General features: G+C 46.4%; 1 protein-coding gene across 5 annotated transcripts in view; it reads left to right on the forward strand.

Annotated features, from left to right (window-relative positions):
• Window positions 1-22,735, forward strand: part of FARS2 (phenylalanyl-tRNA synthetase 2, mitochondrial) — a 483,127-nt gene that overhangs the window by 14,727 nt on the left and 445,665 nt on the right. For all 5 annotated transcript variants that reach the window (XM_062184260.1, XM_062184275.1, XM_062184252.1 and 2 more), the window contains exon 2: window positions 18,571-18,656. The gene's annotated coding sequence lies outside the window, so the exon portion shown is untranslated. The remainder of the gene's footprint in view (window positions 1-18,570; window positions 18,657-22,735) is intronic.

A 22,735-nucleotide genomic window follows, 5' to 3' on the forward strand; every position in this document is an offset into this window, starting at 1 on the left:
GGAGGCAGAGACCTCCCCTTTCTCTGGAGGGCGAGGCCGGAGGCTCCACAAGCTTCCTCTGAAGGAATACCTACAAGACTCCTCTCCTTTGTCCCTCTGGCCGTGATTTGTGTCTTTGAACTGAGCGCAGCGCTGGAACTGCAGAAATGATTTTCTCCCATTTTCTTCGTAAGTTTACAAAGTGTGGCATTTATCCATTTTTGCCTCCTTCAAATCGGTTTACTGTCCTGACATACAGGGTTTCTGAAAATGATAAATACTTGTTATTTAAAAGCCCAAACACATTAGAGAAATAGAAACAATTAAGTTACCCCTACTCTTATAATCTCAAAATAATGGTGGTTAATATTTGGTAAGCATCATTCTGATCAACTCTGAATTTTTATAATGATGGATGGAAGGATAGATAACTCTGAAGTCTTTTACAAAGATAGGGTTATTATCTACATGTTATTTCCACTTTTTAAAAAACATTTAATTTTACTTAAATGTAATAGAAGAAAGGGAAATAATAAATTGAAGGAATTCTTGAATTTCATGCCAGTCATGGGACTCTGATGGTCAGTATGATATTTTGGACAGAATATTTTTATTTTAGCCATATGAATATTCTGAAAATTAAAGACAAATACATTTATAGTTCCTATCACTTTTCCTTCCTGATCTATCCCTTGGTTTATTATGTTTTTGAGATCTTTAACTGGAACTTTGTTTTTTTCATTAATTCCAATGGTTGTTTAGTCATCTTTTATTTTTTTAAATTTACTTGGGAGGCAAAGGCAAAGGGAAAAAGTTAGTAAACTCTCATCTGCTGGTTCACTCCCCAGGGACTTGGCTGAAGTTGGGAGCCAGGAACTCAATCTGGGTCTGCAGTGTGCATTGCAGGAACCAAGCTACTTGAGCCACTGTGGCTGCCTCCCAAGGTCTCCGTTACATTAGTAGGAAGAGGGAATTGCTAGCCAGAGCTGGAACTCAGCGTCCAGGCACTTGGATACAGAATGTGGGCGTCTTAATTGTTAGGCCATAAGCTCACCCCTAGTTTCCACATTATTGCCTTTCGGGGCCTGTGTGGTGAATTCTTATTCTCTGAGGCTCTGACCTCACCAGCCATTACATATTCTTCCTAGAGCATGGTTTGGTCTTTTGATTTGCAGATCCATATAATTTACCAGAGCTCTCTTCTCTATGGTGTCCTTTGATATTTTTGCATTTTGTTATTATTCAGGAGCCCTGATACTGTGAAGTTAGATTTCTTTTGTCCTGCACGCCAGCTTCTTGGTTGCTTTTGTATTTTTGTTTTCTTGTCTTTCTGTGCAGCTCTTCAGGCCTGCCCTCTCTGTCACTGACTGAGTTGTTAGTCAGGTTTTATATCCTGTTACTTCTGATATCACACTCATTCTGTATTAGTGTACTTTTATTTTTTTATCCTCTGTTTTCTTCTCTCTGGTGTGTGTCTGTCTTCCTTGACTTGCCCCTCTTTAAGACTGCTTTGTTATTTTTTAACTGCATCTTTAATTCTTCACATTATGGAGAACAACGTGTCTGAACACTTTGTTTCCAAGGAGTACTTTTTCTTCTAGTGCTGTTCTCTTTTTTGCTTATGTTCATTTTCACTCACCAGTGTCTGTGGATGGGTTTTGATTTGGTAGAGATGGAGTCAGAGACAGTTCCTCCATCCACTGGTTCATTCCCCAAATGGCCACAACTTCCAGGTCTGCTGGTGGGAGCTCCATCCTGATCTCCCCCATGGGTGGCAGAGGCCTAAGTGCCTGGGCCATCTTCTGTTGCCTTCCTCTAGCATGTTAACGGGAAGCTGGATCAGAAGCAGAGCAGCAGGGACTTGAACCTGCACTCTGATATGAGATACTGTTGCTGTAACTGATGGTTTAACCTGCTGTGGCACAAGGCTGGCCCATATCAGAAACATTTACTTATTTCAAAGAATTTCTTTGTTTATTTGAAAGGCAGAGAAACAGAGAGGGAAGGAGAAGTCGATCTTCCATCCACTGGTTCACTCCCCAGTGGCTGCAACAGTTAGGCCTGGGGCAGACCAGAGCCAGAAGCCAGGAGGTGTTTCTGGGTCTTCCATGTGGGTGCAGGGACCCAAGCTCTTGGGACATCTGCTGCTGCTTTCCTAGGCATATTATCAGGGAGCTGGAATGGAAACAGGCACGAACTAGTGCCCCTATGGGATGCCAGTATTGCAGGTGTCAGATTTATTGCTCTGCCACAACTCTGGCCCCTAGAAACTTTATGACAAGAGATGAAGATATTAGAAGACCACCGGGAATAAATCCAGATTTACTGAGCATCCAGCTTGTGTTATGCATTTTACCTGCATTTCTACGCCTTTTGAAATCAGAAAGCTAGCACTAATCCTGTCTTATAGGCGAATAAATTGAAGGAAGCCTACAGGGTGAGCGATTTGCTGACGTGTTGGAGCTGGAAATGGAACCCACGACCATGGGACTCTGAAACACAGGGATGTGTGTGATTGGGATTTGGAGACCTTTTTTCGTCCCTCAGCTAAGCCTTCCATTCTCTAGGAGTGAGTGTGGCTGAAGATCATGAACCTTCTCCCCTTCAGAGTCATGACTTGGAGATTCACCACCTTCCTCTTTTTACTTTAGATTTTACTAATAGCTTTGTTTCATAAGTAAGCTATGATCTTTCCAAACACTGGGCATGAGAGATCTTTGTTCCTGGTTTCCCAAAAATACCAAGGCTATGCTGTGGCTGTGCGTGCTTGAGAAAGGGTATTGGATGCTCCTTGTGTCAGAGAGGAGCCAAAGGAAGCTCTTTCACTGCTCGCGGCTTGATTGGAGTGCTTATTTTGATGCAGCCCTTACTTTTTAATTTTTTTAAAATGTATTTATTTGAAAAGCAGAGTTACAGAGAGAGAGAGAGAGAGAGAAAGATCTTCCATCTGCTGGTTCACTCTACTTGCAGGGCTGGGCCAGGCCAAAGCATGGAGTTTCCTCTGGGTCTCCCACATAGGTGCAGGGTCCCAAGCACCTGAGCCATCTGCTGCTGCTTTCCCAGTTGCATTAGCAGGGAGCTGGATCAGAGGTGGAACAGCTGGGACCTGAACCTCTGTCCCCAGTGTTGCAGGCAGCAGCTTTACCTGCTATGCTATGGCACCAGCCCACAACAGCTATTATTTTTGTATACCTGCTACACTGTTTGTTTTGTATCTTGCTCATTTTAATCTTGCTCAGATCCTGATGAACTCCAGTGGTCCTACTTCACATCTGGGAAGACTGAGACTAAAAGCACTCTTATGAATTGGCTGAAGTTTGTTTCTTTTTCTTTTTCTTTTTTTTTTTTTAAGATTTATTTATTTATTTGATAGTTGGAGTTACACAGAGAAGAGAGGCAGAGAGAGAGAGAGAGAGAGAGGTCTTCCATCTGCTGGCTCACTCCCCAATTGGGCCACAACAGCTGGAGCTGCACCTATCCAAAGCCAGGAGCCAGGAGTTTCTTCCAGGTCTCCCACATGGGTGTGGGGCCCAAGGACTTGGGCCATCTTGTACTGCTTTCCCAGGCCATAGCAGAGAGCTGGATCAGAAGTGGATCAGCCAGTACTGGAACCGGTGCCCATATGGGATGCCAGCACTGCAGGTGGTAGCTTTACCCACTACACCACAGCGCCGGCCCCAGCTGCAGTTTCACAGTAAATGGACAAGCTCGGGTTTGAACTCACGTGTGGGCTCAAGATCTTCCTTCCCTCTCGCACATGCTGCTTTCCTCTTATGTTTCTGTCTGGCAGCGAGACCAGGCTTGGGTCAGGCCTGTCTGCCTCTCATCTTGTGTCTCTTGAGTTATTCCCGGCCATGTCAGCTGACAGGTGGCAATGACAGGTGTCATTAGCTCACCCTGGCACCACGTTAGGCAGCTGAGAATCTTCAGTAGAAACCTACTACCCAGGATCAATCTATATGAGGTCATCAAGCATTCTTGAGGGTGGAGCCCAGGGGTAGTTTGTGCAAGGCTGCAGGGCCTTCCCAAGTACTGTCACCAGGCCGCGTGGGCAGCTGACTGGGCTGGTGGCAGGTCCCCAGGCCGCGTGGACAGCTGACTGGGCTGGTGGCAGGTCCCCAGCCATTTATTGCCTCTGTGCAGGTGTAGCCTGACGTTCAGTAGGATAATGTTTAGGAAGAACAATTTCCACCTCCATGTCCACATCAAAGTACTCCAGGAACAATTCAGATGGCTGTGGGCCAGGTGTGTTCTTGGTTTCCCTAGGTAAGCTCCTTTGACATGAGAGAGAAATTACCCTTAAGATGAAATTAAGTTCTGTACTTGAACTTTTCTTCTCTTAAGCAGTTTTTAGAATCGATCCCGTCCATAATCTTGAAATATGTGACAGTTAACATCACGCCAAGATTTCTTGCTATCCCATTTAACCGGTCTTCTTGTAACGTATCTGCTTCATTCTTTTAAACTGTTAACAGCCAATCTGTAAAGCAAAAATCTAATATTGCATGCACAACAGCCTGCATTTGTGTCTTGGCTTGTTGTTGAACGAGTGTTAGCAGAATTTTTCTGTAGAGGATTTGGAGATGTTCTCAGAACCTTTTGGAATTTGGTCAGGGCATTTGTTCAGTTTTGGTTACTCTAACTAGAGAGAGAGAGAGAAGGGGGGGAGAGAGAAGGGGGGAGAGAGAGAGAGAGAAGTGGGGGGAGAGAGAGAGAAGTGGGGGGGAGAGAGAGAAGTGGGGGGGAGAGAGAGAAGTGGGGGGGAGAGAGAAGGGGGGGAGAGAGAGAAGGGGGGGAGAGAGAGAGAAGGGGGGAGAGAGAGAGAGAAGGGGGGGGAGAGAGAGAAGGGGGGAGAGAGAGAGAGAAGGGGGGAGAGAAGGGGAGGAGAGAGAGAGAAGGGGGAGAGAGGAAGGGGAGGAGAGAGGAAGGGGGTGAGGGGGAGAGAGAAGGGGGAGGGGGGAGAGGAGGGGGAGGGGGGGAGAGAGGAGGGGGAGGGGGGAGAGGAGGGGGAGGGGGAGGGGGGAGAGGAGGGGAGGGAGGGGGGAGAGAGGGAGAGGGGAGGGGGGAGAGAGAGGGAGAGGGGAGGGGGGAGAGAGAGGGGGAGGGGGGGAGAGAGAGGGGGAGGGGGGAGAGAGGAGGGGGAGGGGAGGGAGGGGGAGAGAGGGAGAGGGGAGGGGGGAGAGAGAGGGAGAGGGGAGGGGGGAGAGAGAGGGAGAGGGGAGGGGGGAGAGAGAGGGGGGAGAGATCTTTCATCAGCTAGTTCAGAGCTGGAGCGATTCACAGACTCCTGTAAGCTTACCTTTCCGCTGCTGAGAAATAGCAAAATTAATTGCTGTTTCTGTCTCTGCCCACTCAGTTGTTGGTGCTTGTAGAAATGAAATGACACAAATGGCAGGCGTTTCAGGGGAAGAAGGAGAACTGCCTGTGATGATATATGCACTGTTGTCTAACTCACCATTGGGATGGATTTTGGTGTCACTTAAATACTTTGCTTGGTGTTGCAGGTTTAATGAGACAGCTGCAAAATGCATAAAGTCAGTTTCTAGAACATGCCTCGCCCTTCCCTCCTGAGTACGTTGGTGCTTCAGTTCCCTTCTTCTGGACGCTCTGTTTCTGTCCTTCCAGTCTTCCCTTAAACATCACTTCTGAGGCTGGTGCTGTGGAGTAGCAGGTTAAGCCGCACCCTGCGATGCCAGTGTCCCATATGGGCACCTGTTCAAGTACCGGCTGCTCTGCTTCCAATCCAGCTCCCTGCTAATGTGCCTGGGAAGATAGCAGAAGATGGTCCAAGTGCTTGGGTCCTGCGCCCACGTGGGACACCCAGATGAGGCCCCTGGCTGCAGTTTGGCCCAGCCCTGGCCATTTGTAGCCATTTGGGGAGTGAACTAGTGGATGAAAGACCTTGCTGTCTCCGCCTTTCTCTGTAACTCTGCCTTTGAAATAAATCTTTTAAAAAAAAGAATACAGATTATCTAACTGGTAGAATTATAAAAGAAAAAAAGAAAACCCACTTCCTCGGATAGTCTACCTCAGCCATTCTTTACCATGTTAAAATAAGGTTCCTTCCCAGTGCTTTGTTTTTATGTTTCTAGTAATCTGTTGAATTGCGTAATAGTCTGCCATGTGCCCAGCAACTAGCACAGTGCCTGTCACATGGTAGAAGTTCAGCAAACACTGGAGTAAATAACTTCACTGTGACTGCTTCAGCAAAGACACGTGTTTAGAGCAGCTGTGTCCAGACTTTGTGATGACGGAAGTTCTTTCCTGCACTATCCAGTCGGGCAGCCACTACTGACATGTGGCTCTTGAAATATGGCCAGCACAATGAAGGAATTGGATTTTTAATTTAATCTATCTAAATTTAAGTCATCGTATATAGCTAGTAGCTGTTGGTGCAGATGCTGAGAATATGGTTTTGTTTTTGACATTTAAAAATATTAGCATTGACTGTACCATTGCGTGTCAGTAATTTCTGAAGCTTACAAGGCCTTCTAAATGAAGGATCACTTCACAATACTTAATAGATGTGTTTTAAGGTCTAAGTATGTAGGAATAGAAGATCTTATGCTCTTAGTGGCCTTCTATGATTTAGTATTGTCATTGCATTTTCCTTCCATTCTTATTTTGAATTTTAGAATTTTAGTTGTATTATGTCGAATCCACCAGGGCCATTCCGGTCTTAAGTTTGAGGCAGAACTCCGTGGGGAATAAGGTTGGTGTTTACTTTTCCTTCAAGGCTTCTGTGCTTGTCTCCACATGGCTGGGATACTTAGGCATTGGTTGTCTTATGATTGGTAACGTGGACTGGGCCTCCAGGCCAGAAGCTTTTCACATGAGGAGTAGGATTAAACAAAAGAGATTAGGTTTAATCTTATATTAAGATCATTAAGGTTTAATAATATATTAGCTCTTTCTAAGTGAAGTTGAGATTAAAAATGAGTTCACAAAATAAATTTTAGTATTTAGGATCATCAGATAAGAAGTGATGATATTTGTATTTTCTTATTCAAGTCTTTTTTTTTTTTTTAAGGTTTATTTATTTGAAAGACAGAGTTAGAGTGGGAGGGACGTACAGAGATTTTTCCATCTGCTAGTTCGCACCCCAAATGGCCACAACAGCTGAGGCTGGGCCAGATTCCATCTGTGTCTCCACGCTGATGGCAGGGACCCGAGCATTTGGGCATCCTCTGTTGCCTTCCAGGCACATTAGCAAGGAGCTGGTTTGGAAGTAGAGCAGCCGGGGGACTCGATTTGGCCCTCACATGGGATGCTGGTATTACAGGCAGCGGCTTAACCTTTTGCTACAATGGAGGCCCCTTACTCAAATCTTGAAATTAGAAATAAATTGTAGTTGCATGTTTTATTGTATTAAAAATAAAATGTTGGAAAACCGTGTTTCATAGTGGAATTTTCTTATGGTAAAAGATCTATAACAGAAATTTGCCGTTTTAACCATTTTTAAGTGTGCAGCTCAGTGGCATTGAGTACACTCCCATTCTTATGTAACTGCCACTGCTGTTCATTCCCTGGGACTTTATCTTGCCACACTGACACTGTCCCCATTAAACAACAGCTTCCCATTCTCCCTGTCCCTTGTCTCTGGTACCTGCCTTTCTACTTTCTATCTGAATTTGAAATTCTTGTCCACAGTCATTGTCCAAACCAATATATAGTCTGATATCTGTCTGTCTACAGGGATCATTTCTTTTACAGTGACTGTAACCTGACTAAATGCGTGATTGCCTTATGGCTGGGGAATGGCAGACACTTCTTGTTAAGACCTGAAACCATCCAATTATGTCACTGCTCCTGGCCATCGCTGACCGTATGTGCTCACCACGAGTCAGAACATCTCACTCATTTAGGAAAACAATAACTCCGGAAAAGTACTTTTAAGTGGCAGGTGCTAAGATTGGCTTTCTTGCATATGTAGTTGGTTTTCTGAACTTTTTCTTACTAGTCTCTACCGAAAAAAGCAAAAAGAATTGGTAGCGGTTCTCTCATATTTTTAATAGTTCCCTATCAGGGTAGTGCTGCTGTAGCCAGTTGACAACCAGGCGAAATCAGTGTGTAGACTTACGAACTTGGGGTTTCCAGGTGACTTTTCAGTCATTAGTGAACAGTAGGAATTTTTGGAATTTGAGGAAGTGTCCCTGTCACTGGAGGGCTTGCTCTGCATTGCTCCAGCTGCATTTTTGTGCTCAGGAGACTGAGGACTGAGTAGAAGGTGAAGCCCTTTCTGTTGACATGGGGGCTGAGAAGCAGCAGCACCAGAGGACGGCCTGGAGCGGGAGCTGTGAAAGCATCACACCACCCATGGCATTCGGAGGGCGAGCACCCCAAGTGGACGTTAGGGAAGGGTTCCTGAGACGGGCGGTCTTCACGGTGGCCGCTGATGGCCACACACCTTTGTAACTGTGCATGTGGGACAAGGAGTCACACATGAAATGGGGGCATTCCCAATAGTGGAGCCCATCAGAGTGAAGGCGTAGAAGTTGCTGTACGTTTGCTTCGTGTGGGATGCCGCCCTGGGAGAAAGATGTGCTGGGCCCATGTGGATTGCTTTGACAGAGGCTAGCCTGGTTGGAAACTGAAACAACTTGCACTTGGAAAGCTGGAGCCGGGACTGGGGCACGCGGTGAATCACAGAAGGTGACTGGTGAGAAGGGAAAGTGGTCAGAGGCTGCACAGTTCTCTCTGAGGACGCTGAGGGTCTCTACCTCCTGTCAGTTGTGTTGGGGCGGGGGTGGGGCAGTACGACCAATGGGAATGATAGAGGCCTCACTGCTGAATGCAGGGATGAGAAGGGGATGCTAAAGCCATTGGGCTGTGATGCGTGTTGCTGATGTCCAGGCATTAGTGCACGTTTGGTGAAAAGTGGGCCTCTGCTCTCTGTCCTTGAACTCCTGCCACTTGGCCTCGGGGGTCCACGCTGTCGGCAGAGCACAGAGCATGGCTGGCCCCCTATGGCTTGCATCTGTGGAGGCTGGTTATTAGTTCTAGCAAGGTAGCATGTTTAGGTAAAGAGCCTGACAGTGTCTTCCAGAAGATAAATTTGGTCTTGGTATTGAAGTCTTCCCAAAGTCAAGGGTAAAGTGGCTTGGGTTTGATGAATTCCTGTTGGGAATGTTGATCTCTGAGCTTGGATTCCTCTGCCTGCCTTAACTGCTCATTCACTGTGTGTGTGGGGAGTTGGGTTGTGTTTGCTGCGGACTGTGTGTCAGAGTAGCATGGTATTATGTGTGTGTGGGGAGTTGGGTTGTGTTTGTTTGCTGTGGACTGTGTGTCCGAGTAGCATGGTATTATGTGTGTGTGGGGAGTTGGGTTGTGTTTGCTGCAGACTGTGTGTCCGAGTAGCATGGTATTATGTGTGTGTGGGGAGTTGGGTTGTGTTTGTTTGCTGCGGACTGTGTGTCCGAGTAGCATGGTATTATGTGTGTGTGGGGAGTTGGGTTGTGTTTGCTGCAGACTGTGTGTCCGAGTAGCATGGTATTATGTGTGTGTGGGGAGTTGGGTTGTGTTTGCTGCAGACTGTGTGTCCGAGTAGCATGGTATTATGTGTGTGTGGGGAGTTGGGTTGTGTTTGTTTGCTGCGGACTGTGTGTCTGAGTAGCATGGTATTATGTGTGTGTGGGGAGTTGGGTTGTGTTTGCTGCAGACTGTGTGTCCGAGTAGCATGGTATTATGTGTGTGTGGGGAGTTGGGTTGTGTTTGTTTGCTGCGGACTGTGTGTCCGAGTAGCATGGTATTATGTGTGTGTGGGGAGTTGGGTTGTGTTTGCTGCGGACTGTGTGTCCGAGTAGCATGGTATTATGTGTGTGTGGGGAGTTGGGTTGTGTTTGCTGCAGACTGTGTGTCAGAGTGGTGTTAGGAGGGAAGAGGGAAGAAAAGAAACAATGGAGTTGGCACCATTATCCTCCTGGGGCTGGGTGGGGGTGCTCAGAACTGCTCTCTTAAGAAGAGGCCGAGGAAGGACATCTGAGCCCTTTACCTCCTCTTCCTGCCGTGATTCCCTTCTTGGCACTCAGAGTGGCCCTTTGTCCTTAGCCTACTTCCTCAGGCACGTTCCTCTCCAGTGTCTGCAGTTAGTCTGCCCCGGGCCTGTGCCAGCAGACTGAAGGGGATTTTCAGTCTTGTGTTCCTCCATGCTTTCTCCTGCCTCCCAGTCCTTCTCCCTCCCAGACACAGAATTTCTAGAGATGATCTACTCTATGTCAGTGCCACCTCCTTCTTTGGAGGACCTGGTACTTGCCGTACATTCTGTGTCAGAAATGGCTCTGTTTATATGAATTGTTAGGTTCTATAAACCTCTTCCAGAAAAAAAAAAAAATAGGACAAATGGGGGATCTTTGAGGAGCTCTTTGAGGCTAATCCCAGTCTCATGTGGCTCTTAGACTTTTTTCCCCCCCCATCTGTGTCTTTGTGATCACAGTTTTGGGAAACTTAAAGCTATTTCTTCTGCTGAAAGGAGAAGGTAGAGATGAGTAAAAAGAGGAGAGGATCATCTGCTTATTAGAATACCCAGCGTGGGCCTGGCGCCGTGGCTCACTTGGTTAGTCCTCCTCCTGCAGTGCTGGCATCTCATATGGGCGCCGGGTTCTAGTCCTGGCTGCTCCTCTTCCAGGTCAGCTCTCTGCTGTAGCCCGGGAGTGCAGTGGAGGATGGCCCAAGTGCTTGGGTGCCTGCTCCCGCATGGGAGACCAGGGAAAAGCACCTGGCTCCTGGCTTCGGATCGGTGCAGCACGCCAGCCGTAGCAGGCGTTTGGGGAGTGAACCAACGGAAGGAAGACCTTTCTCTCTGTCTTTCTCTCTCGCTGTCTGTAACTCTACCTGTCAAATAAATAAATAAAATCTTTAAAAAAAAATACCCAGCATACCAGTCTACTTGTCTGTCAGCTTCTCCTGTAATATTTTCTCTCTTCTGCTCCCTTGCTTTTTTTTTTTTTTTTTACTATTTATTCATTTACTTGAAAGGCAGAGGTATAGAGAGAAGGAGAGAGAATGAGCGTGAATGAGCTCTTTGATCTGCTGGTTCACTCCCCAAATGGCCCGAATAGCCGGGTCTGGGCCAGGCTGAAGCCAAGAGCCAGGAACTCTGTCTAGGTTTCCTGTGTGGGTGGCAGGGCCCTGAGCACTGGGCCATCTTCTGCTGCCTTCCCAGGTGCACTGGCAAGATTGGAAGGATTAGAATTAGCTGGATCAGAAGTGGAGCAGATGGGACTTGAACTAGCACCTTTATGGGATTCTGGCACTGCAGGCGATGGCTTTACCCGCTATGCCACAGCACTGGCCCCTGCTGCTATGAATTTACGTAAGACTCTGATATATGGGGTGGATGTTGTGGGGCAGTGGATTAAGCTGCTGTTTGGGATACTCATATTCCCTTTGAGTAGTGCCTGATGCTCCAGTTCCTAGTTAGATTCTTGCTAATGTGCCTGGGAAAGCAGTGGATAATGGCCCCAGTACTTGGGCTCCTGCTGGAGTTCTTGGTTCCTGATTGTATCCTGGCCCAGCCCTGACTATTGCTGGCATTTGGGGAGTGAACCAGTGGATGGAAAGCTCTCTCTCTGTCTCTTCCTCTTTCATTTTTGTCTTTCAAATAAGTAATCTTTTATTTTAAGCCCGTGGAAGCAGTACAGTCCCCAAATTATTTATTTAACTTTCTGTATTAACACTGGCGACTGTATTTCCCCATTTGCTACATTTGCTTCACAATTGGCTTGTTCTTTTAATGGTAGAATTTTCATTGTTGGTTCATTTCAACAACCATAACAGAGAACTGCTAAAAACTTATGAAAATGTTAGAATATTTTGTTTACAATTTTAACATATAGCACAAATCAAATTCTGTGTTTAAGCTAAAGCTAATGAGATTACAAGTGAATTTTAATGCTTGAAACTTTGAATATTCTATAGCTTCTACCACTAGCCTAAAATGTGAAATAATGGAACTGCTCCTGTATTTACTGAACCAGACAGTGATTTGAATTATTGCCTCAGAGAACCGGAACAGAAGGATTGCTATATATATATATGCAGTCATGGTGGTTTTATAAGTTTATTGGAAGGTACAGAATTTCAAAATTGCTGTTAATTAGTGGTTGGTGTGTGTATGAAATTGCTTACACAAAAATGACTTGGTGCTTACTCTGTTTTCTGAAACTATTAGAAAACTGACTTTTGAGGCTGGTGCCGTGGCTTAACAGGCTAATCCTCCGCCTTGCGGCGCCGGCACACTGGGTTCTAGTCCCATTTGGGGCGCTGGATTCTATCCCGGTTGCCCCTCTTCCAGGCCAGCTCTCTGCTATGGCCCGGGAAGGCAGTGGAGGATGGCCCAAGTGCTTGGGCCCTGCACCCGCACGGGAGACCAGGAGAGGCACCTGGCTCCTGGCTTCGGATCAGCGCGATGCACCGGCCGCAGCGGCCATTGGAGGGTGAACCAACGGCAAAAAGGAAGACCTTTCTCTCTGTCTCTCTCTCTCACTATCCACTCTGCCTGTCAAACAAAACAAAACAAAACAACAAAAAATGACTTTTGTTATATCTCTATTAGACTTAGTACTCTGGAGCCTTACGTAGAATCTGGGGGTCAGAGGTTAGTTTTGACCCCCATCTGTCTTTGTGCTGACTGCAATGGCCTGTGACTTTGTATATGTGGAGGGGCTACTGACGCGTGACCAGTGAGGCTTTCTCAATGGAGTTGACCTGGTTAAGCAGAACACTTCCTGTGCAAGGTAGGTAGGTTCTGTAAGATGGGCTATCTCACTGTTGCCTTTCAGTTACCACTCCCTTGCAAATTCCGTGGGGGACAAGATGATAAAGGAATTTGGGTGTTTTATTGATAAATTAAAATACATGATATATTTATTTTTGAATTCTCAGTTTGAAAACAAGACAGCCTTATATAACAAGAGTTTTTCAAATAGAATGTTCTAAAGTTGCTTATTTTTAGTAGTTAAAGTATAAAAACTCTAGATTGACTCCAGTTGGATTATGTGTGATCATTTGAAGACACTAACTTTAATTAGTAAACCCTCCCTGAGTGTGGATTTAAGCAGTTGTATGTGGAAAATTTGCTTTTAAATGTCTCCTTAGAAGCATATACCATGCATAAATCCACCTCCATTGTTCTCTTATATACTTCAGGAATACATGTAGTAACTCACATGTGTGTTTGCCATTAGGAAAAAGCCTTGATTAATCTCTACCTGTGACATGGCTAATTATTTTGATAAGTTTACTTTTTGTTTTTTGAAGATTTATTTATTTGAAAGAATTATGGGGTGGGGGAGAGCAAGAGTGAGTTCTTCCATCTGCTGATTCACTTTCCAGATGGCTGCAATGGCTAGGGCTAGGCCAGGCTGAAGCCAAGAGCCTCTTCCGGGTCTCCCATGTGGGTGCAGGTGCCCAATGACATGGTCCATCTTTTGCTGCATTCCTAGGTACGTTTGCAGGGAGCTGGATCAGAGGAGGAGCAGCTGGAACTTGAACTGGCACCCATATGTGATACTGGCACTGCAGGTGGAGTCCTAACCCATGCCAAGTGCCGGCCCTGTAGGGGAGAGTTTTATAAGTCAGCAACTATTAGAGAATCTGTAACGTGGATGATCAGTGTTAGGTAGATTGGTGTTAGATGGACAGACATGCAGGTCCTATGAGAGCAGGAAGGACGACTCCCTACCCCAGGCCAGCAGATCACGTCAGAGAAGCTTTTCTTAGGTTGGAGGGGAGAGCGTGGTTGTAAGAATGAGCAGGATTTAACCAGTGCAGAGGGTAAGAGGGCTTTCCTTGGCTGAGGGAGTTGTTTCTCTGTGGGCATATGCTTCTGTGTAGGGTAGTTGAAGGTGAGACATGAGGTTTGTCAGGTATTCAGGAAATACATTGTGAGCACAAAAGACTAGACTTTGGAGTTCTAAGCAGAAAAGTGATTTTGTAAGACTTAAATGATTTTGACAGCAGCCTGGAGAGCTGGCACAAGTATTGATTGGCAAGAGGGAACTTTATTTATCATATACATGGGAAATGGTGAAGGCCTGAATTACTAGTAGTGGAGGAGATAGTGAAATTCTAGAGAGATGCCAAGATTAGAGGCAACGGGGCCTGGCCATTGATTAGATTTGAGGGAGAATGGAAAAGGAAGACTATAGGATGCCTGCTGTTTCCTGCATGGGGTAATTGGTGATTCACCTAGGTAGTAAATGCATCAGAGCGTGTTAGATTTTGGATGCATTGGATCTAAGTCCTGCATAGACTGTGCATGGGTGGACTGGGTCCCCGGAGGGAGAATGGAGCTGGAAATGCGGAGATCTGAGGACCCTTGACACACAACTGGCTATTGAAGGCAGTTATATTTAAAGATAGATGAGACTGACAGGAGTGCGTGGGAGAGGAGAAAAGGGCCCAAAGTGGACCTCTGAGAACACTGATGAAAAGGGCTGATGGGAAGATGCGAATCCTTGAAGGAGACTGAGTATTCAGAGCTGAGAGGAAGACAGGAGAAGCCATCCAAACTGAGGGAAGACACAGTTCCAAGAGGGTTCAACCTGAGTGTTAGGTCCTGCAGAGTTCACATAGTATGTGCTGAAGACTGGATGTTGGTGACGCTACTGGAAATGGCTCCCTGGAGTGGTGGACCAACTTAGAATTCACTGGGTGGAAGATGGATCAGAAATTAAAGACAGGAAGTAGCTAATATTTACGTCTCAAAGGCTTCTTGAGAAAGAAAGAGATAAGGTTCTGAAAGAGTGGGCTGTGGCTTGATGGGGTGTTTGAGGAAATTTTGTGTTAGCAGGAAAATTTGAGCATGCTTCTGTGCTACCATGAATGAGCCGCGAGGCTGTGGCCTAGCCAAGTAGAAAACTTGTGCTTCCTTTGAAGGCCTGGCCTGCAGTGGGGGCATGGATGCAGGTGCAGTTGAGATTGTGTGCTAGGAGAGGAGAGTCTGGGGATTGGAAGGATCGTTATTTGATCAGTCTTTTTTTTTTTTTTTTTTTTTTTTTGACAGGCAGAGTGGACAGTGAGAGAGAGAGAGAGAGAAAGGTCTTCCCTTGCCGTTGGTTCACCCTCCAATGGCCGCCCCGGCCGGCGCACCGCGCTGATCCAATGGCAGGAGCCAGGTGCCTATCCTGGTCTCCCATGGGGTGCAGGGCCCAAGGACTTGGGCCATCCTCCACTGCACTCCCTGGCCACAGCAGAGAGCTGGCCTGGAAGAGGGGCAACCGGGACAGAATCCGGCGCCCCAACCGGGACTAGAACCCAGTGTGCTGGCGCTGCTAGGCGGAGGACTAGCCTATTGAGCCGCGGCGCCGGCCTATTTGATCAGTCTTTATCTTTACATAAGCAGGAAGGGGTTTAAAACCAAAAACTGCACCATGTGATTTTTATGGTAAAGATTCACTGTATAGAAACTTGAATATTTGTTAAATTTAAACTCCAATAGAGAAAGTTATTATTTAACAATATCATCAATATTTGCTTTTGTTTGAAGACTCTTGGTAGAAGGTGGATTAGAAACTATACACTATTTTCATCTATTAGAGCTGCTCAAGTTAAGTTCCTGTTGGCATTTTGGAGCTCAAGGACAAGAGAACTGTTGCAACATGATTTTTTAGAGCTGATTTAGACCTCAGAGAAGTGGCTGTGTAGGCTGAAGGTCAAGAACTTGATTGATTGGGTGATTACAATTCCTCTTAAAACAAATTAGAGATGGCAGGTTTGCCACAGGTGAGAAGCACTGAATTTTATTAGCATATAAACCTTGTTGGATAATCAAAAAAGAAATCTAAAATTTAAGATATTAACACACACACTTACACTCATACACACGTGTGCACACACACACACGCCTCCATGCATGACGTTTGCAGGGATTCCTGTTTGTGGTATTTTTGCAGTCTCATGTCTAGGCTCATCTTTCTGTATCACTATACATAATACAGGCACTAGATTAGGTATGGTTTTTATTTTTAATTTAGGCTCTGCACCTCAAGTGCCAAATGTACTTATCAGCTCACTTTTGCCACTTACTGTATTGACCTTTATATATGGGCTCTTCTAGGTGATTGGATATGTGATTGGGCATTCGAGTTTGGGGTCCTTGCCGTAGAAAGAGTTGGAAGGAGTAGAAAAGAAGCCGTTGGTGTTTAGGGAGAGAAAGGAGGGGCCAGGGATAAAGCAGGGAGAAGAATCTTTGGGACTTGGAGAGTGGGCATCTGTGGAGAGCTAATATTTCTCAGGAACATAGTGCGTGCCCCACACTGGCTGTGCATTGAGTATGCAGTGCTTCCTGACAGAAACCATAGCAAAGTGGATACTGAAATTATTTAATTGCAAAAAAAGAAAGTATGGCTGGCGCCGCGCCTCACTAGGCTAATCCTCCACCTGTGGTGCAGGCATCCCGGGTTCTAGTCACGGTCAAGGTGCCAGATTCTGTCCCGGTTGCTCCTCTTCCAGTCCAGCTCTCTGCTGTGGCCTGGGAGTGCAGTGGAGGATGGCCCAAGTGCATGAACCCTGCACCCCATGGGAGACCAGGAGAAGCACCTGGCTTCTGGCTTCGGATCAGCGCGGTATTCTGGCCGCAGCGGCCATTGGGGAGTGAACCAGTGGAAAAGGAAGACCTTTCTCTTTGTCTCTCTCTCTCACTATCCACTCTGCCTGTCAAAAAAAAAAAAAAAAGAAAAAAAAAAAAGTAGGTGAGAAGGTATCCAAAAAAAAAAAAAAATCTAGGAGTATAGAAAAGTATTAATGCTGATAAGGGCAATTGTTAGATGAAAATTACCTTAATGTGACTGTTGTGGTTTTATTCCTTGTTTCTTTTTAAAGTCATACCTGCATGAGTCAAAACGTTAAAATTGATTGTTTTTTTTGAAAACTTGTATTTATTAAATGTAAATTAAAATTGATTGTTAAGCTGGCTACATGGGGCCCAACTGCATTCTGTTTTGGTGTGTGCTTGGAAATAACAGTTTGAAATAAATAAATGTTAGAGTTACAGTTGGAGAGGGAGAGAGCGGTAGCTTCTATCTGCTGGTTTGCTCCCCAAATGGCCACAACAGTTGGGGCTGGGCCAGTCCAGAGCCAGGAGCCTGGAACTTCAAATGAAGTTTGCCATGTTGTTGGCAGGGTCCCAAGTACTTGGCCATCTTCTACCGGTTTCCAGAGTGCGTTAGCAGGAAGCTGAATTGGAAGCGGAGTAGCACAGACTCAAACTGGCTGCCATATGGGATGTTGGCATCGCAGGCAGTGGCCTAACCTGGGGTGCCACAGTGCTGGCCCCATGTTAATGCATTTTACAAGATGAATAAGCAAAGAAATAAAATAGTCATGGTTGTGATAAAAAGTGAAAAAATACTTACGCTTACAGGAGGACTTTCTTTTCTCCTCCTTATATTAGTATAAGTGTAATAATCTTAGCCTGTAACTTATTTTTGAGTCAAAATTTGAGCCATCTAGGAAACGAAGACGGTGAGATAAGTGACTTTCTGTGTGCCTGTCTCAGCTGTGTTTAATGTGAAGCCTCAGCTCAGAAAGCAGGCGACTCCTTTATGCTCATCCTACGGCCACAGACGGTTTGTTGCAGGGAAGGAGCGTTTGGCTGGGAATGTCTCCCTGCAGAAGGTGTACAGCCCCAGGGCTGAGGGGACTGGAGTGTCGTCAGAGGGCATCCTTTGCTCTAAAACACTGCAGTGTGGACTGTACGGTGGACTTTCCTGCAAAAGCAAGAAAATAAAATAAGGCCGGCGCCGTGGCTCAACAGGCTAATCCTCCGCCTTGCGGCGCCGGCACACCGGGTTCTAGTCCCGGTCGGGGCTCCGGATTCTGTCCCGGTTGCCCCTCTTCCAGGCCAGCTCTCTGCTGTGGCCAGGGAGTGCAGAGGAGGATGGCCCAAGTACTTGGGCCCTGCACCCCATGGGAGACCAGGATAGGCACCTGGCTCCTGCCATTGGATCAATGGCCGCGGCGGCCATTGGAGGGTGAACCAACGGCAAAAGGAAAACCCTTCTCTCTGTCTCTCTCTCTCACTGTCCACTCTGCCTGTCTAAAAAATTAAAAAAAAAATAAAATAAAATAAAATAGAAGGTTGAGTGTCCCTAATATGAAAATGTGAAATACTCCAAAGTCTGCAATTCTTAGAATGTAAGCAAGATGCCACAAAAGGAAAATTTCACACTTGACCTCCTGTGATGGATTGTAATTAAAACACATGAGCACTAAAAATACTGTGTCAAATCACCTCCAGGCTATGTGTATAAAATGTATAAAAAACATAAATGAATTTCGTGTTCTGACTTGATTCTTATTCTCACCGTGTAATGGGATAATTGGTATTATATCCTGAAGATTCATTTACATGGTAGCAGGTGTCAGAATTTCTGTACTTTTTTAAGGTGAATGATAATCCATTCTTTGTGTAGACTACGTTTTGTTTTTTCATTCACTCTTCAGTGGACACATGGATTGCTTGCACCCTTTGGCTGTTGTGAACATGGGTGCCCTGATGATCTGTTCATATCTCAGCTTTCAGTTCTTTTTGAGTATTTACCCAGAAGAGAATGGCTAGATCATGTGGTAATTCTATGTTTAATTTTTTAGGAACCTCCAGAGTGTTTTCTTCAGAGATTGTGCCCATTTGATTTCCACCTGCAGCGCACAGGGGTTCCAATTTCTCTGCCTAGGAGGTAGGTACTGTTTGTCTTTCAGTGTTACAGAGGGGGAAGGGGGCTCAGAGAGGGGTTAAGTGAGCTCACATGGCTGGTGTGTGTAGATCTGAATTTAAACTCACCGACCTAACTCCACAAAGTCACACGGACCAACCTGAAAGAACAGACTGAACTCAGGCAGTGTGGCCTTGGTAGCCATGCTTTGAGATGGTTGCTGTGTTTTCTCGGTATGTGTGGTGCTGTATTTGTAGACAAGCGAAGTTGATCATGGATCAGAAGTAAGCGTGCCTCAGTTTGGGCAGTGGAGTGGTTCCGGAAGGCAACCTGAGCTCTGGCGGTGGTCAGTGCATGGTGGGCTTAGAGAGGGTGGGGCTGTTGCAGCAGACGGAGCTAGTTGAGGAAGACATGGCCACCAGGCGCCGACGCACCTGTTAGGTGGGTTCTGAGGTTCACATCAGAATTTCCTTAACCGTTAGGAGGCTCCTGTGGCACAGGTGTCATAGGGCAGGGATTTTACAGGGGAGGACACTGATGTTCAGAGAGGATGATTGAGTTTCCCAGGCTCACTTAGCAGGGTAGTATCATTTGAAATTTTTTAAAAAGACATTGATTTATTTGAGAGGCAGAGGCACAGAGAGAGAGAGAGGTCTTACATCCAGTGGTTCACTCCCCAGATGGCTGCAATAGCTAGAGTGGCGCTGATCCAAAGCCAGGATCCATGAATTTCTTCCAGGTCTCCCACATGGGTGCAGGAGCCCAAGGATTCGGGCCATCTTCTACTGCTTTCCCAGGCCATAGCAGAGAGCTGGATGGGATTGGAGCAGCCGGGACTCAAACCGGTGCCCCTATGGGATGCTGGCACTGCAGGTGGCTTTACCCGCTAACCCACAGCGCCAGCCGCATAATTTGAATTTTAAGTCGGTTCTCTCTGGTTTCAAAACCTATGTCTGAAACTTTGCTGCTGTGCTGTGCATGCATTCAAGGGGCAAGTTAGGGATAGTGGAAAGATAAGAACTTGGTCCTGGACAGTGGGCTCTGGAGTTACTTGGTACGGAGAGGAGGGTGGGAGCAAAAGCAGCACCTGAGGCCAACGTGCTTAAACTGGCTTGGAGCTCCCCGAGATGCCCTGGAGTGGGCACGTGGCTGAATATGTATATGAAGAGACTTGGTCTCGAATTGAAGTCCATTGCCTCTTATAGTTAGTGTTTGTCAGGGTTGAAGACACACCCTGAAGATCCCCTTGAGGGGATCTGTCCTTCTCTTCTGCCTTGTTCCTTAGACAGACACATGTGAGGCAGCAGTGGCTCTGCCCCATCTGCTGTGCTCCCCTGGAAGTGATGGTTGTTTCCATTTGCCTCTTCCAGTCTTTGTGATTATTCCTTTCCTTTTCTCCTGTTCCTTTTCCTTTCTAGATTTATTTATTTATTTGAAAGAATGACAGAGAGAGGGAGAGATGCAGACAGATCTTGCCTCTTTTGGTTCACTCCCCCAGTGTTTGCACAGCTGGGGCTGGGTTGGCTGAAGGTGGGAGCCTGGAACTCCAGCCGGGTCTCCCACGTGGGTGGTAGGGGCTCAGACGCTCGGGCCAGCATCCACTGCTTTTCCAGGTGCATTAGCGGGAGTGCGATGGGAAGCAGAGCAGCAGAGACTGGAACCCGTCCTGTGTCCCAGTTACTGCATTTATTGCTGCAGATGTTCCTGATCGTTCCAGATGTGAACACCCAGGCTTTTCACTCACCAAGCGCGCGTGCAGCCCTCGGTGACCCTGTGAATGTTCTACGTGGCTCGGGAGCTGTGCCTGGGCCGTTCTCTGCCGCAGGGTGCTGGTCATGAAGGGAATTGTCAGGTTGAGGAGGCGGACACAGCTTGGTGGCATGGCAGTCACTGACAAGCACATGGCCACCTACAGTGCCTCTCTGGGGAGCCTCCTGTGTGGCACCTCCCCTGGCTCCCTGCACGTCGTGGAGTGCTGATGGCCCCTTGCTTCCTGGGCGTGTTGCATGGGCTCTTGTGACCCCGTGGCTCTTTTTCAATGAGATCAGAGGCATGAGTTTTATTTTTACATAAAAGATTACCTTATAATTATAGAAGGATCATAAGAGTACTACAGAAAGCTTAGAAATAGGGACAAATGCTCATACTCATTTCCCTAAAGTAATGTTTTCAATTATTCTTTTCTGATATTTCTTATTTCTCTTTTGTGTCTGTACTTTTGTTTGTTACTACGGAAGCTGCTTAGTTACCATCTTAGCAGCTGCATAATATTCTGGTGTGATGCTCCATGGGTTAGTTATTTAACCCTGTTGTTGACAGGCATCTTCCAACTTGTCACAGTTATTACTGACATTACAAAATATGTCTGACAGCCGTTTCCATAGTTTGAATTAGGTTCTTATGATAGAATCCCAGATGTGGCATGCATCAAAGAATAAACGTATTTATGGCTTCTAAAACATGCTGTCAGATACTTCCCAGAAGTTGAGCCAATTTACTGTGCCATCAAAAAGGCATTCATGTCAACTAGGATTAGGGATGTGGCCTCTCAGAGTAGGAGAAGAAAAAGACGTACCTTTGTGGTCTGTGTGTTGATCTAAACCTCGATAAATCTGTGTTGTCTTCATTAACGACAGTATACTAGGAGTCTGATGTCAGTGTGATAGTTACTTATTCGTTGTTCACTGGAGCAGTGTGCTAGGCGTGGAACGAGTAAATTATGTATTTTCTGTGTTCCTGCAGTGTGGACTTTCAGAAATGTTGACAAAGGTAAGTGGACAAACTCAGCCATTGTGACTGGAGTCTAGGGGCCCCTTAGTTTTTAGTAATGCCTAATGATTTGGGGTAACATTGCAAGTCAGAGGAGGCAGCTAGAACCAGCAGGGGAGGGTACTGGAAGTACCTGGGCGTATGTTCCAGAAAGTGCCTGACCCTGGCAGCACAAGCCACCTCCCTTCACCTGGTGAGGACAGTCTTGGAAACTGAATTATATCGTACAGGATTTTAAAATCACACCTGAGCTTAGTGGAGAAGGTAGGTGATAATTAGGCCATTTGCTCTAGATTTTTGTCATTGTACTGTTCTTTAGTTATTGTTCCAGTTGGATTATAAACGTTGAGCACCTTACAGTAGAGATTGTACTTTTTAAAAGTACTTTTTATGTCTGTTCCCTAAGGAGACCAGCACACTGTGTGTGTCTGTGTGTGTTTAAGACTTATTTATTTGAAAGGCAGCGTTAACAGAGAGAGACAGAGAGGTCTTCCATCTACTGGTTCACTCCCCAAATGGCTGCAGTGGCCAGAGCTGGGCTAATCCAAAGCCTGGAGCCAGAAGCTTCTTCCAGGTCTCCCACATGAGTACAGAGACCCAAGTACTTGGGCCATCCTTCACTGCTTTTCCAAGCCATTAGCAGGGAGCTGAATTGGAAGTGGGATAGCCAGGATGCACACAGGCACCCACATGATATGCTGGCGTCCCAGGCAGTGGCTTTACCTGCTACACCACGGCCCTGGTCCCCATTGTAATTTATTTTAAAACACATTTATGTATTTGAATGGCAAAGAGACAGCAATCTCCCAAGCAACAGCCAAGGCTGGGCCAACCTCAAACTTAGAAGTCTCTCCAGGTTTTCCACATGGGACCCAACCATCATTGCTACCTCCCAGGAAGCCCATCAGTAGGAAGCTGGAATTGGGAGCAGAGCCATGACTCAAACTCAGGCACTCCAGTATGAGATGGGGGCTAGCTTAACTGCTTTGCCAAATTCTCACCCCAAGCACATTGTTTTGTGTGTGGTGTATGAATGTGATAGTCTGTGTCTCATGATTGAATGACGAATGAGGAAAAGTGATTCTTCATTTTCATGATCCCAGTTACTCTGGCAAAGCCCTGCAGTAATGGGGTCTTGCCGTTTTGTGACACCTGGGGAGCCGCCAGGACACTCCACAGGGATGAGTAAGCGGAAACCAGAGCCAAGGCACTTAGGCAGCCATTGCTGGGAGGCCACTGAATCACCTACATAACCCTCAGAGCATCTAATGGGGCTTCCTGTTGTACCGACGAGGAACTGAGCCCATTCAGGATGACTACCCTGCCTAGGGCAC

The sequence above is a fragment of the Lepus europaeus genome, chromosome 3 (genome assembly GCF_033115175.1).
Source record: "Lepus europaeus isolate LE1 chromosome 3, mLepTim1.pri, whole genome shotgun sequence".
Lineage (NCBI taxonomy): Eukaryota > Metazoa > Chordata > Mammalia > Lagomorpha > Leporidae > Lepus > Lepus europaeus.